At 36.2% G+C, this 11238-nt stretch overlaps 1 pseudogene; it reads left to right on the top strand.

The window, feature by feature from the left end:
• Positions 1-2568: 2568 nt before the first annotated feature.
• LOC119231359 (nucleophosmin-like) lies at positions 2569-7381 on the top strand (annotated as a pseudogene).
• The last annotated feature ends 3857 nt before the right edge of the window (positions 7382-11238 follow it).

Here is an 11238-nt window from a genome sequence, read left to right as displayed (position 1 = left end):
CATCATCCCCACAGGTTAGGGGAAATGAGCCAGCAGGGAGACAGCAACATGAGGCCCCCTGTGAATCCCTGTATGCTCTTTCCTCTTGTAAATCTTCTCTGCCACTCTCCAGTGTTCTCCACCACATTGTCCTCTGCCTCACCGTGTCCTCTGTGATGCTGCCCCTATATGCTCAGTCTCTCAGCTCAGGTGTGCCCACCTACGCACACCCATACCATGCTCCAGGTGTTCACCATCAGGCATGCGTACCCCAAGCCCACACTCCCAAGCACTTCCTGCATTCAAGGACACATATGATAGCCACAGAGGCCAACTGTGCAAAAGTCTGAGCATCTTCATTTACCCTACAATATTCTCTTGAAAATCATGTGTAATTCTTTTAAAATGCCCTTTATCTATTTAGACTGTTCCATGGATATTTTAGGAAACATTTTATTTAAAATTTAAAAAAATATGACTTATAACTGCAATATGGTTTATTCTACTTCACTTTTTTTGTGGTTCAGTTCTTAATAAGTGTTCTTTTAGAGATACTTGAATTTTAAGATTTTTTTATTACGAAAAAATATTTCTGTTAAAGTCAGAACTTGGGAATATTAGCTCTTGCCTCTTGGCTGAAGCAATAATTGGTGAAATGAACTCATATATCGTTTGTGTGGTTTCAAGATACTAAAGGAAACTAGTAGAGGACAAGTGTATAATGAAATCAGAATTGGCTGTGTTTCTTTCTGGATCTTTATCCTGCTGAGGGAATGTAGTTAGTTGCTCTATACAACAGGGACATAAAAGAGTCTCACATACAAATGAAATTTCAAATAATGTTTTTTGGATTAGCAGTTAGGCAATCATAAACATTTATCAAATTGTAAGAGAAAAAAAGACTAAAAAACAAATGTACAATAGTACTAATTTCAGTGCAAGGATAGCAACAATGTATAGACAGTGAACATAGAAACATTTGAACCTCCCATAAAGGGAAGGATAAGAGTAACAATGAATTAACTTTACTAGTGAGGGCATTATGTAAATGTGCAGTAAGTTTTCTTTGGAAGACTTATAATTAGATACAGATTATAAGATACAGTCAATAATCACACCAGGCTAGCATCTGGGAACTGAGGCCAATAATCATAACATGGTTGTATTCGTTTTCTATTGCATGTGTTTGTGTATCACAAACTGAAATGTTTAATACAACAACCATCTATTATTTCACAGCTTCTTTAGGTCAGAAGTTCATGTAAGATGAGCTGAATCTTCTGCTCACATATCCCCAGGCTGACATCAGGTGGTAGCTAGGATTCTGTTCCTTTTGGTGGTTAGGATTCTCTTCCAAGCTCAACTGGTTATTGGCAGAATTCAGTTAATTGCTCCTATAGATCAGATGCTCCCATTTTCTTTCCAGCTGTCAGCTAGGAGAATGCTCAGCTCCTACAGTTAGCCTTTAAATTCTAGCCATGTGGCCTCCTTCATAAGCTGTTCACTATGTGGTTGTTTCCTTTCTTCTTTTGGGTCAAGAGAGAGTGCCTCTAAAAACTCACCTGATTAGGTTAGCTCGAGCAAGATAATCTCCTTCAAAGTCACCTGGAATTTATACAATCACTGGGCACAGTCAAAAGGCTATGATGGATTCTCTTACCCACCCGCGCTTCTGACTATGCCCAGTGCTTGTATAAATAAATAAATAAATGTTTAAAAAAAAAAAAAAAAAACAAAGTCACTTAGAGACATTAACTATGTGTCAATAGTCCTTTACCTTTGCCATGACTAGGTTACTTCATCATAAGAGCAGTATTTCATCATATCCATGACTTCTGCCCATACTCAAAGGAAGGGGCTGAAATGAAATGTATAGATTAGGAAGCAGGAATATTGGGAACCTATCACAATTCTGCTTGCCACAGCCTGCTCTCTATTTCCAGTGATTAACATACTTCCTACCTGCAAAATACATTTAAGAGCTCCTCTCCCTCTCCAGCAAAATCCTGTGTCTCAACCCAACACATATATTGGTGCAAATCAGAATCTCATAATCTAAAGTTAAATCCTATCTCATCTTCAACTCAAAGTTCCAAAACCAAATCTAAATATTAGCAGTTCAAAGTCCAAAATCTTATTGTTATCTAAATCAGAAGCAGTTGAGTTAGCTTCTTGGTGCACAATTTCTCCATCTGTCTGCTTTCACCTGCTCCCATCCACAGGCCCTCAAACAAAACGGAAATTTGTTTCATCTTCAAACTTTACCCCCCACCCAGCTTCACTGAGGTGCTGCTGACAAATAAATTGTGTATATTTCAAGTGTACATTGTGATATACAGTATACATTTTTGAAAGTATTACCACAATCAAGTTAATTAACACATTCCTCATCTCACAGTTACCTTTTTGTGCTAATTCATTAAGGACACTTAAGATTTACTCTCAGCAAATTTCAAGTTTATAATATGGTGTTATTAACTACAGTTTTGATGCTGTAATTAGATTTCCAGAACTTATTCACTTATAACTAAGTTTTTACCCTTTGACCAGTATCTACTCATTTATCCCCCCTACTGCTAGAATGTGGCAATGGCCATTCTACTACCCAAAGTTTCTGTGACTTTGGGTATTTGGGTGTTTGTTTTTTTCTCTTTTAGATTATACACATAGATGAGATCATACAGAATTCATCTTTGACTTATTTTACTTAGTATAATGTCCTCCAGTTTCATGAATGGTGTCACAAAAATGCAGCATTTCTTTTCTTTTATGGCTGAATATGTAATTATATATATAACACTCCAATATATATAGTATATATTTATTATATATTATGTTTACTTAATAGTTTAGAGACAAATACATAGAAATAAACCCCTGGTGTGAGTCAGTCTTATGCAAATGTTCTTTGGAACTATAATCATGTATTTCCACCCTTATCTCCCACCTAAGTACATTCTGTAACCCCAGGGAAAATTTGAGGGACACAGACATAAGTCCCCTGAAGCCCCAAAGCTATCTTTTTTGATTGTGAGCTAAAGGCCAACAAAGATAATCACTTTCAGGTGGATAATGATGAAAATGAGCACCAATAATCTCTAAGAAATGTCATTTCTTAGGGGCTGGTCCAAAGGACGAAGAGCACATTGTTGAAGCAAAGGCAATGGATTTTGGAGGGTGTCCAATTAAAGTGACTCTTGAAACTTTGAACATGTCTGTGCATCCAATGGTTTTTCTTGGTGTCTTTGAAATAATCCCACTTTGATCTTAAAGTTGAAGTGTGGTCCATGTTAGTAGATAGCACTTAGTAGCTGTGGAGAAAGATGCAGAATCTGAAGGTCAAGAGAAAGAGGATACAAAACTCCTAGATATTTTTGAGAAGCATTTTGCCCCCGGAAGTGGTCACAAGATTCCACAGGAAAATGTTAAACTTGGTGTTGATAAAGATGATGATGATGATGACGATGATAGTGATGATAAAGACATGATGATTTTAATGACAAGGAAACTGGAGAAAAAACACCAATATCAAATCTTTATGAGGGTCCTCCCTGGTGGCACAAGGGGTTAAGCACCTCACTACAAAGCAATCCAAAGCCTCTGCAGCATGAGTTCGATTCCTAGCCAGCCAGGGAGCCATCCACATGGTGCAGCAGACCTCTCCTGATTCGCCCACTGCTCCCCTCAGCAATGTATTTCACTCAATCTGCCTGTTCTGCTCCCCACTTTGTGTCTGGTGAATCCTCTCACCCCTTGCATCTCTGGCCTGTACCCCAGTTCTTGTATGCATAAATAAATAAATCTTTAAAAAAAAAAAGAAATCATCATGAGATACACCAGGCAAAATGCACAAAAGCTGAACCAGAATGGGAAAGACTCAGAACTAGCAGTGCCTAAACCATTATATTTCATTTCTGTAACAGTATCTGGTATCTGGATGTCCTTTTTTATACAGTAGTTGAGAATTTCCCTACCATCTCTGATAAATGTTGTCTAGTTTCCATTGCCAAGAATGTGTTATCCAAAATGCCTGTTTTATTTTTAAAGATGGAACCCCACCCTTGCTTTAAGTATGTATGGAATGTTATGTTATGATGGGGCATAGTAATAGAGTGAAAATAATGAGTGAAAATAATGAGGAGACAAAAATATATGTGTGAAATAAATTTAGTAATTTAACAAAGGACAAAAAAAAGAAATACAATAGTATTTATTGTTGAAGGGACTGCATAACTGGTAACCACTAATGCCAGTTTTCTGATAACTGTACCTGATACCCAAGATATGCTTATTGAAGGGATTTGGAAACATTTGGGTAACTCTTCCTACCTGACAGGGGATATTTGATCTAGGCAGAGATAACCAAATCAAAGTAAGACAATAATAGTGTATTTTCCAGAATTTTGAACAAAGAGAGGTTGAATTTCCTTGAGGGTCTAGGTAGCCTTCCAGAACAGAAGTAGACTAAGACTCATAGGCCAATGCAGTTGATATCTGTTACTATAGAATTTACCAGCAAGGATGGTGTTTTATATTTTTTAAATGGTTGGAGAAAAAAGTGAAAAAAAGAATAGAATTTCATGAAAATTCTATTATGCCCATATTACGTGAAGTACATAGAAGTTTCATTGGAGCACAGTAGCGCTCATTCATTTGTGAATGGAGTATGGTGACTTTCACACTGTAATGGCAGCACTGATTATTCGAACAAAGACTGTATGGTTTGGAAAGCCTAAATGGTTATTTGGTTCTTTATGGAAAACTAATTTGCTAACTTCAGTTCTATTCCAGAGTAAGGGGCTATAAATTATTTAAAGCTGTCCTGGTTTGATCCCTTTTTAAGTCTTGTTTGGCCAACCATTCCTTTGATGACATAAACTTATTTCAGTGTCTTGCTATTAAGGTTCCTGTTTTGTTTGAGCTAGCAGAGTTGGCTCTCCTTGCTTGCCATCATAAGAACATTAACTAATATAATTATCTAATAACTTAGTCCAAGAAATCCATTAGCTTTGCATAATTATATAGCTAGATTGACCGTTTCAAGTGATTTTACCAGTGAATTAGTGAAAACAAAAACAAGAAAATATTCACTTTTTAAAATACCCAACATAGTGAAATAATTGCTGCAGTTGATCTTAAATGGATAGCTAAGAATATTTGTGGGATTTATATTATATCAGTAGGTTACTGTAAAATTGTTATTGCCATTTAAAAAATCGATTACTTTGGGGATCAGGATTAAAATGGAAAGATGATGATTCCTATGTGAATTCTCTCAGGACCACATGGGGGAACAATAGGTGGACATGCTATGCTAGGGCAAAACTGCCTTTTCAGTTTTGCTTGATTTTGAGCATGAACCTTAGTAACTCTCAGATCATCTGACTTAAGAGTGTTTTTTCTTATCTTTTTTTTCTTTTTTTCTTTCTTTTTTTTAAAAGATTCATTTATTTAAACAAGAGCTGGGAGGTCCAGGAGGGTGAGAGGATTCATGAGAGAGAGGGCAGCAGAACAGGCAGATGGACTGAAAACACTGCTGAGGGGAACAGCAGGTGAGACAGGAGAGGTCTGCCATGCCATGTGGGTATCTTCCTGGCTGGCCGGGAATCAAACACGAGCTGCAGAGGCTGCAGACAGCTCCACAGCACTGCACTCAACCCACTGTGCCACCGGGAGGCCCTCTTTTTTTTTTTTTTTTCCTATGATTTCACTTTTCTGCAGCTAACTAATGGTTACATTTGGCTTGTCCATACCCACCCTGATGGGCATATTCCTGCCAAACCCCAGCTCCTTTTCTCTTGCTCCCTGCTTCTTGCTCTCCGCAGGAAATCATTTTGCTTCTCTCTCTCTTTTTTTTTTTTAAGATTTGTTTATTTATTTATATAAGCACTGGGTACAGTCAGAAGTGCGGGAGGGTGAGAGGATTCACCAGAAACAGAGTGGGCAACAGAACAGGCGGACTGATGAAATACACTGCTGAGGGGAGCAGTGGGTGGCAGGAGATGTTTATGTGCCATGTGGGTCCCTCGCCGGCAGCCGGGGATTGAACCGGAGCTGCAGAGGCTGCGGGCAACTTCGCAGCCCAGCGCTCAACCGCTGCGCCACAGGGGAGGCCCATTTTGCTTCTCTTTTTTAAAGATTTATTTTTATTTATTTATGCATACAAGAACTGGGGTGTAGGCCAGAGGTACGGGGGGAGGGGTTCACCAAGGACAGAGTGGGGAGCAGAACAGGCGGATCTACTGAAATATACTGCTAAGGGGAACAGCGGGCAAGACAGATAAAGTCTGCTGGTCCATGTTTGTTAGTGCCCTGGCCAGGGATTGAACTCATGCTGCAATGGCTGGCTATAACTTCATAGCACTGAGACTAACACCTGTGCACCAGGGAGGTCCTCATTATGCCTCTTGCTTAGTTTGTTAAAGTGTAATTTCAGGGCAAAATTTTTTCACGTATCACTCTTTCTGATAACATCTGTTAAGAGTTTTATCCATTTGATTATTTCCTTTCTCCTGGCAAATCAACCTCTTCTTGATTTTCTCAATCTAAATAGCCTGAACTATGCAATAAGCCATATGCTAATACTGGGGATCCAAAGCTTATTGTCCCTTCTCCTTCCACTTCTTGTTTATATTCTTTTATTCAATTTTGTTTTTTGTTAATTAATTGATTCTTAATTCAGGTAATATTTGGATAACCCCATCAGTTATTGCCACTATAGTGTGCCCACCACCAAATCACCCATATTCCACCACCATTGGCTTCCTTCTTTGCTCTCACTCCTTCCTGACCCCTCCCCACTGTGGATGCTTCAGTTCTATAGTTAGCCTTTGAGGATTACTTCTTAAGCTTGTACTTACCTGATGAAGGCAATGAAGGGAAAACATAAAACATGTTTCCCAACCATGTTTCTCTACCAGTTGAGTTCATGAGAAATACAAAGCATCACTAACAATTCATAGGATCATGAAAGTGTTTTAGGTAAAAAAAATAAGGAAAGAGTTAACGTAAGTCTTAGAGAAAGTTGTATATGTATTTACATAGATTTATCCCCTTATTATTATGAACCCAAGACCCCAAAGTATAAATTGAACTGTTTCCATGGAGAGTGCAATTGTGTAACATAATTACTTATTTCCACTTCTCACCACTGTAAGTGAACCCAACCCACCTGGGTTGTAGCAAAAAACAGGGAATGTGATTAAAAATACCAAGCTGTCAAGATTCTTTCTATTAAAGAATGCTTCATCCAATACCACAAATGCCAGTGGTTGACTTTTTCCAGTTCATGATGTTTTTCTTTTACAGTAATGCTAAACAATTTAATAACAAATATTGTCATGGGAACACAAATGATGTAACTTATTACATGGCCAATATGACCAGGAGAAGCAATGAATAATACAAAGATTCTGAAATCTAATGATTTGAATTTACATAGAAAGAATTTTATACCCAACCTTAACATTTTTTTTTTTCCATCTACCCAATCTAATTCCACAGCTAGAATCCTGCTAGGGGTTGTATAAGTTTACTTCGAATTATATTAGATCCATTCTTCCTTCTTAAGTTCTTTAAATATAAAGAACTAGACCTTTCCTTTCCATTGTCTCTTGCTAATGGAGGTTTGTATTGATGTTTATTTTTGGTAGAGGCATAATTTGATTAGATTAATTTTATACATGTCCATTCATTTGATAAATACTATGAGACTTTTTTTTTTTCATTTTTCAAGATTACCCTCAGTCTCAGAACTTTTGTTTTATTGAATGGGATATGAAATGTTGGAACAGAAGGGATTTCCCAGATCATTATTGGTGAGTTTTCAGAGGCTCCATATCAACCAATTTCATCACAGGATTGCATTCCCCTCTAGGAAATTATGACCAGCGGGTCACAAAATAATTGTTTTTAGATTCTCAACTTTTTTTTTATACTAGTAAAACCAAATTATTAAGCATATTTCTCAGCTTTATGTCTAAAGCTGACCTGGTCCTCAGTTTATTACCTTGCCTCTTACTTACCTAAAGTAAGCAAGAGTTATTGAAGTCTATCTAGAACTTCTTATCTTCCAACATAGTATCCTGCTTTTAAGTTCTATTAATATATTTAGTCAGCACATTCTATCATATATTTGAATGAATCAAGAACATTATTGATTATGAAGTGTACCAAGATGTATATTCAACTAAGAAGAAAAAAAAAACAAAAACAAACTATGACATACTATTGATTGTAAAGTACATTCCAATTCCAGAGATGTTAAATTATTTAAAATGTGCATTTTTAAATTGATGAAATATGCATAGGATTGGCACTGTGGCACACTGGACATAGAGAAATGTTTTAGATTGTCACTTATCTTGAAAAGCTTGTGTACCTTTACTCTTATGAGTCAGAGTTCTCTCTCCATGGAGGAAATGTTGAAAATTGATAAATTGTATCTTACTGCACAAAGACTGCTAATGTTTGATTATCTGTTTGCATTATATATGAGTTTTATGAGCTTTTTGATCAAGTTCTCCAGACCATTCAGAACAATTTTGATCTATTTGTTAAATACAATAGTCATAAGTCACATTTGTATAACATTATTATATACAAAGAATGATGTGATTTCATATGTAAGCAAATAGTGATAATCATTTATCAAATATAATTAGGAAAGTTAATATTCTACTGTAAATTTTAAAACCATTCTAGTTCCATGCATATATACCACTGAGGACTTTGGTGTTTTTGTTTGTTTGTTTTTTAGATTTTTTCAGTTTATTTATGTGTACAAGAACTAGGGCACAGGCCAGAGTTGTGTGTGGGGGGGGGGGTTGAGAGGACTCACCAGAGACAGAGTTGGGAACAAACAGGCAGATAGACTGAAACACACTGCTGAGGGGAGCAGCAGGCAAGTCAGGTGAGGTCTGCTGCACCATGTAGGTAGCTCCCTGGCCAGGGGTTGAACCCGTGCTACACTGGCTGCAGACAGCTTCACAGGTTGCATCTCAACCCCTTACACCACCAGGGAGGCCCCAGTGAGGACTCTGACTCATATATATTACTTAAGGATAATAGATGGACAAGTATGTATCAGAGTTAGCTGATTATAAGTTATGACTGTTGGAATAGTGACTTAGAATTTGGTTTTGAAAAGATGGAAATTATTTCACATGGTGGAAGAAATCTTCAGCATACACTGCCCTGTGCTAACACTGACTGCATTTCTAGTTGGAAAGACAATATTGATATAGATGTAATGATTAACTTCTATTCATGAGTGAAAAAAGAATTAGAAATTCCTATTTCTTCTACCTCTCTCCTCACTTTCATAGATACATACACAGAAAATAAACTATGACTTTATATTGTACAATTCAATTGAAATTGGATTGGTCACAGACTGGTTGTGTTTATATTAATCCTTTTCTTGGTACTGATAAGTACATGAATCCTTCTTGATTACTACTATTTGTGACAATCCTGGGCTAAAGTAGAAAATTTCCTGAGAAGGAAAAAATGGATACCCATGAGTGAAGTCATGAAATCAAAGGAGCAGATTAGCAGAGGCTAAGATATCCTTTATAGAGTCTCCTTCATTTCCCTGAGCCCAAGGTGAAACTAAGTTTTAAAACTGGTTTAGAACAAGAAGTTACTATGGAACAAAAATAAACTAAATAATATCAATTTTTGTTCCATGTGAGCAAGTCATAACTAGGAAGAGTTTGAATCAATTTATAATTTAAATCTAAATATAGAATATCTTAAACTAAAGCTAGGATTTCTTTTGTACCTGCTCTTCATAATCTGTATGTTTGTTCTCTCACTGTTATCCAGAGCATGTAAGTACCATCAAGAAAGGGGTTCATTTGTTTTTCTGTATTTGCTTATAAATAATAGTTGAACAAAATGGTTTTAGCTCTATTGAAATGATTACCAGGTGTTAACAAAAGTGAATGTGTGTGATGAAACAGTTGTTAGAGTTGATTAACTTGGGGTCTGATTACTAATAAAATTCATCAAGTCAAAGTTTATCAAATTATGATGTTTAAAAATTATAGAAACTTTAACATGGCATGTGGGCTTTCCCCTGAGATATGTTGTTGCAGTTATTTAGACTTTAGCTATAGAGTGGTTTTTATTAAATATTATTAAAATGCAAATCTGTTTTCACTCTTGGGCATTACATAAAGCAATGGATGTTGTGTTTTGATCTTTGATGGTAAATTTTACTTAATGCTTTTACTTTTTCTTGCTGCCAGGGTATTTAGGTCACTATACCTATGAGCCTATTCCTGAGTCTGTATTAACTCAGAGCAAAGTAATACAATTGACTGTCAGCTAGAAACCGATTCTCAGGGCAGACTTAAGGAATATCAACCAACAGTACATAAGGGGATAAGATATACATCAGTTCTTTCTTTTATCACTCAACATAGTTTTCCTTGTTAGAGAATATTATATAGGTACATATTATACATAGGTATGTATGTAACCTAAAGACTGTCATTTTCACTTAACTGTCTTGTATATAAGGCATTCAAATTCAAAACCCCTGAAAGTAGTTGCATGAACAGAAAACTTATATATGTGCAAAAAACACTATGTAATTTGTTTCTGGATGAGGTTGCTTAGAGTACATTTCTAAGACCCAAACTGAATGTAGACACTTAAAAAATATCCTCATTCTAGATGATTACATCTATAAGAAAATGTGTTATTCTTATCCTGAGATTGTTATTGGCACTGCTGAAATTTTTAAACATTTCTAATTCTGAGTTTATAGTGTTAGTATGCAGTATTTTTATGATAAGCCACCTCAAAATGAGTCAAAGTTTAAATAACAAAATGAACTATATTCCCTTACTCAGTACTTTTAAAATATTACTACTAAATTATATCTGTAAGCAAAGTAAATGCCTGCTCTGACAATCAAAGGTGTAGTTTAAAGCTTCTGCTACTAGTAAAGAATGCCTGGAACACTGCTTTATTTTAGAAAATGCAGATACAATTTGTGTTTTACTCCAAGTCATATTAGATATTTAGTATAAAATCAATATGTTGGTTGTTATTATGTTCTCAAGAAGAGTTGGTCAATGTACACAGTCATGCATAGTCATTCCTTTGCATCAAGTTCTCCTAGGATGCCACTAAAAAAACCAAACCAGGACCACAGACTGAGACTCTGTGTCTTAGGTACTCAATCATAGAGTTATAGCAAAAATTAATATTTATGATGAAAATGTCTAGATCTAAAAGGCCTGATGA

This window comes from Talpa occidentalis, unplaced genomic scaffold, assembly GCF_014898055.3.
Source record: "Talpa occidentalis isolate TD23 unplaced genomic scaffold, MPIMG_talOcc4v2.1 talOcc4.7, whole genome shotgun sequence".
NCBI classification, from domain to species: Eukaryota; Metazoa; Chordata; class Mammalia; order Eulipotyphla; family Talpidae; genus Talpa; species Talpa occidentalis.
The sequence above is the reverse complement of the archived record's forward strand: the minus strand, read 5'-3'. Positions and strand labels throughout refer to the sequence as shown.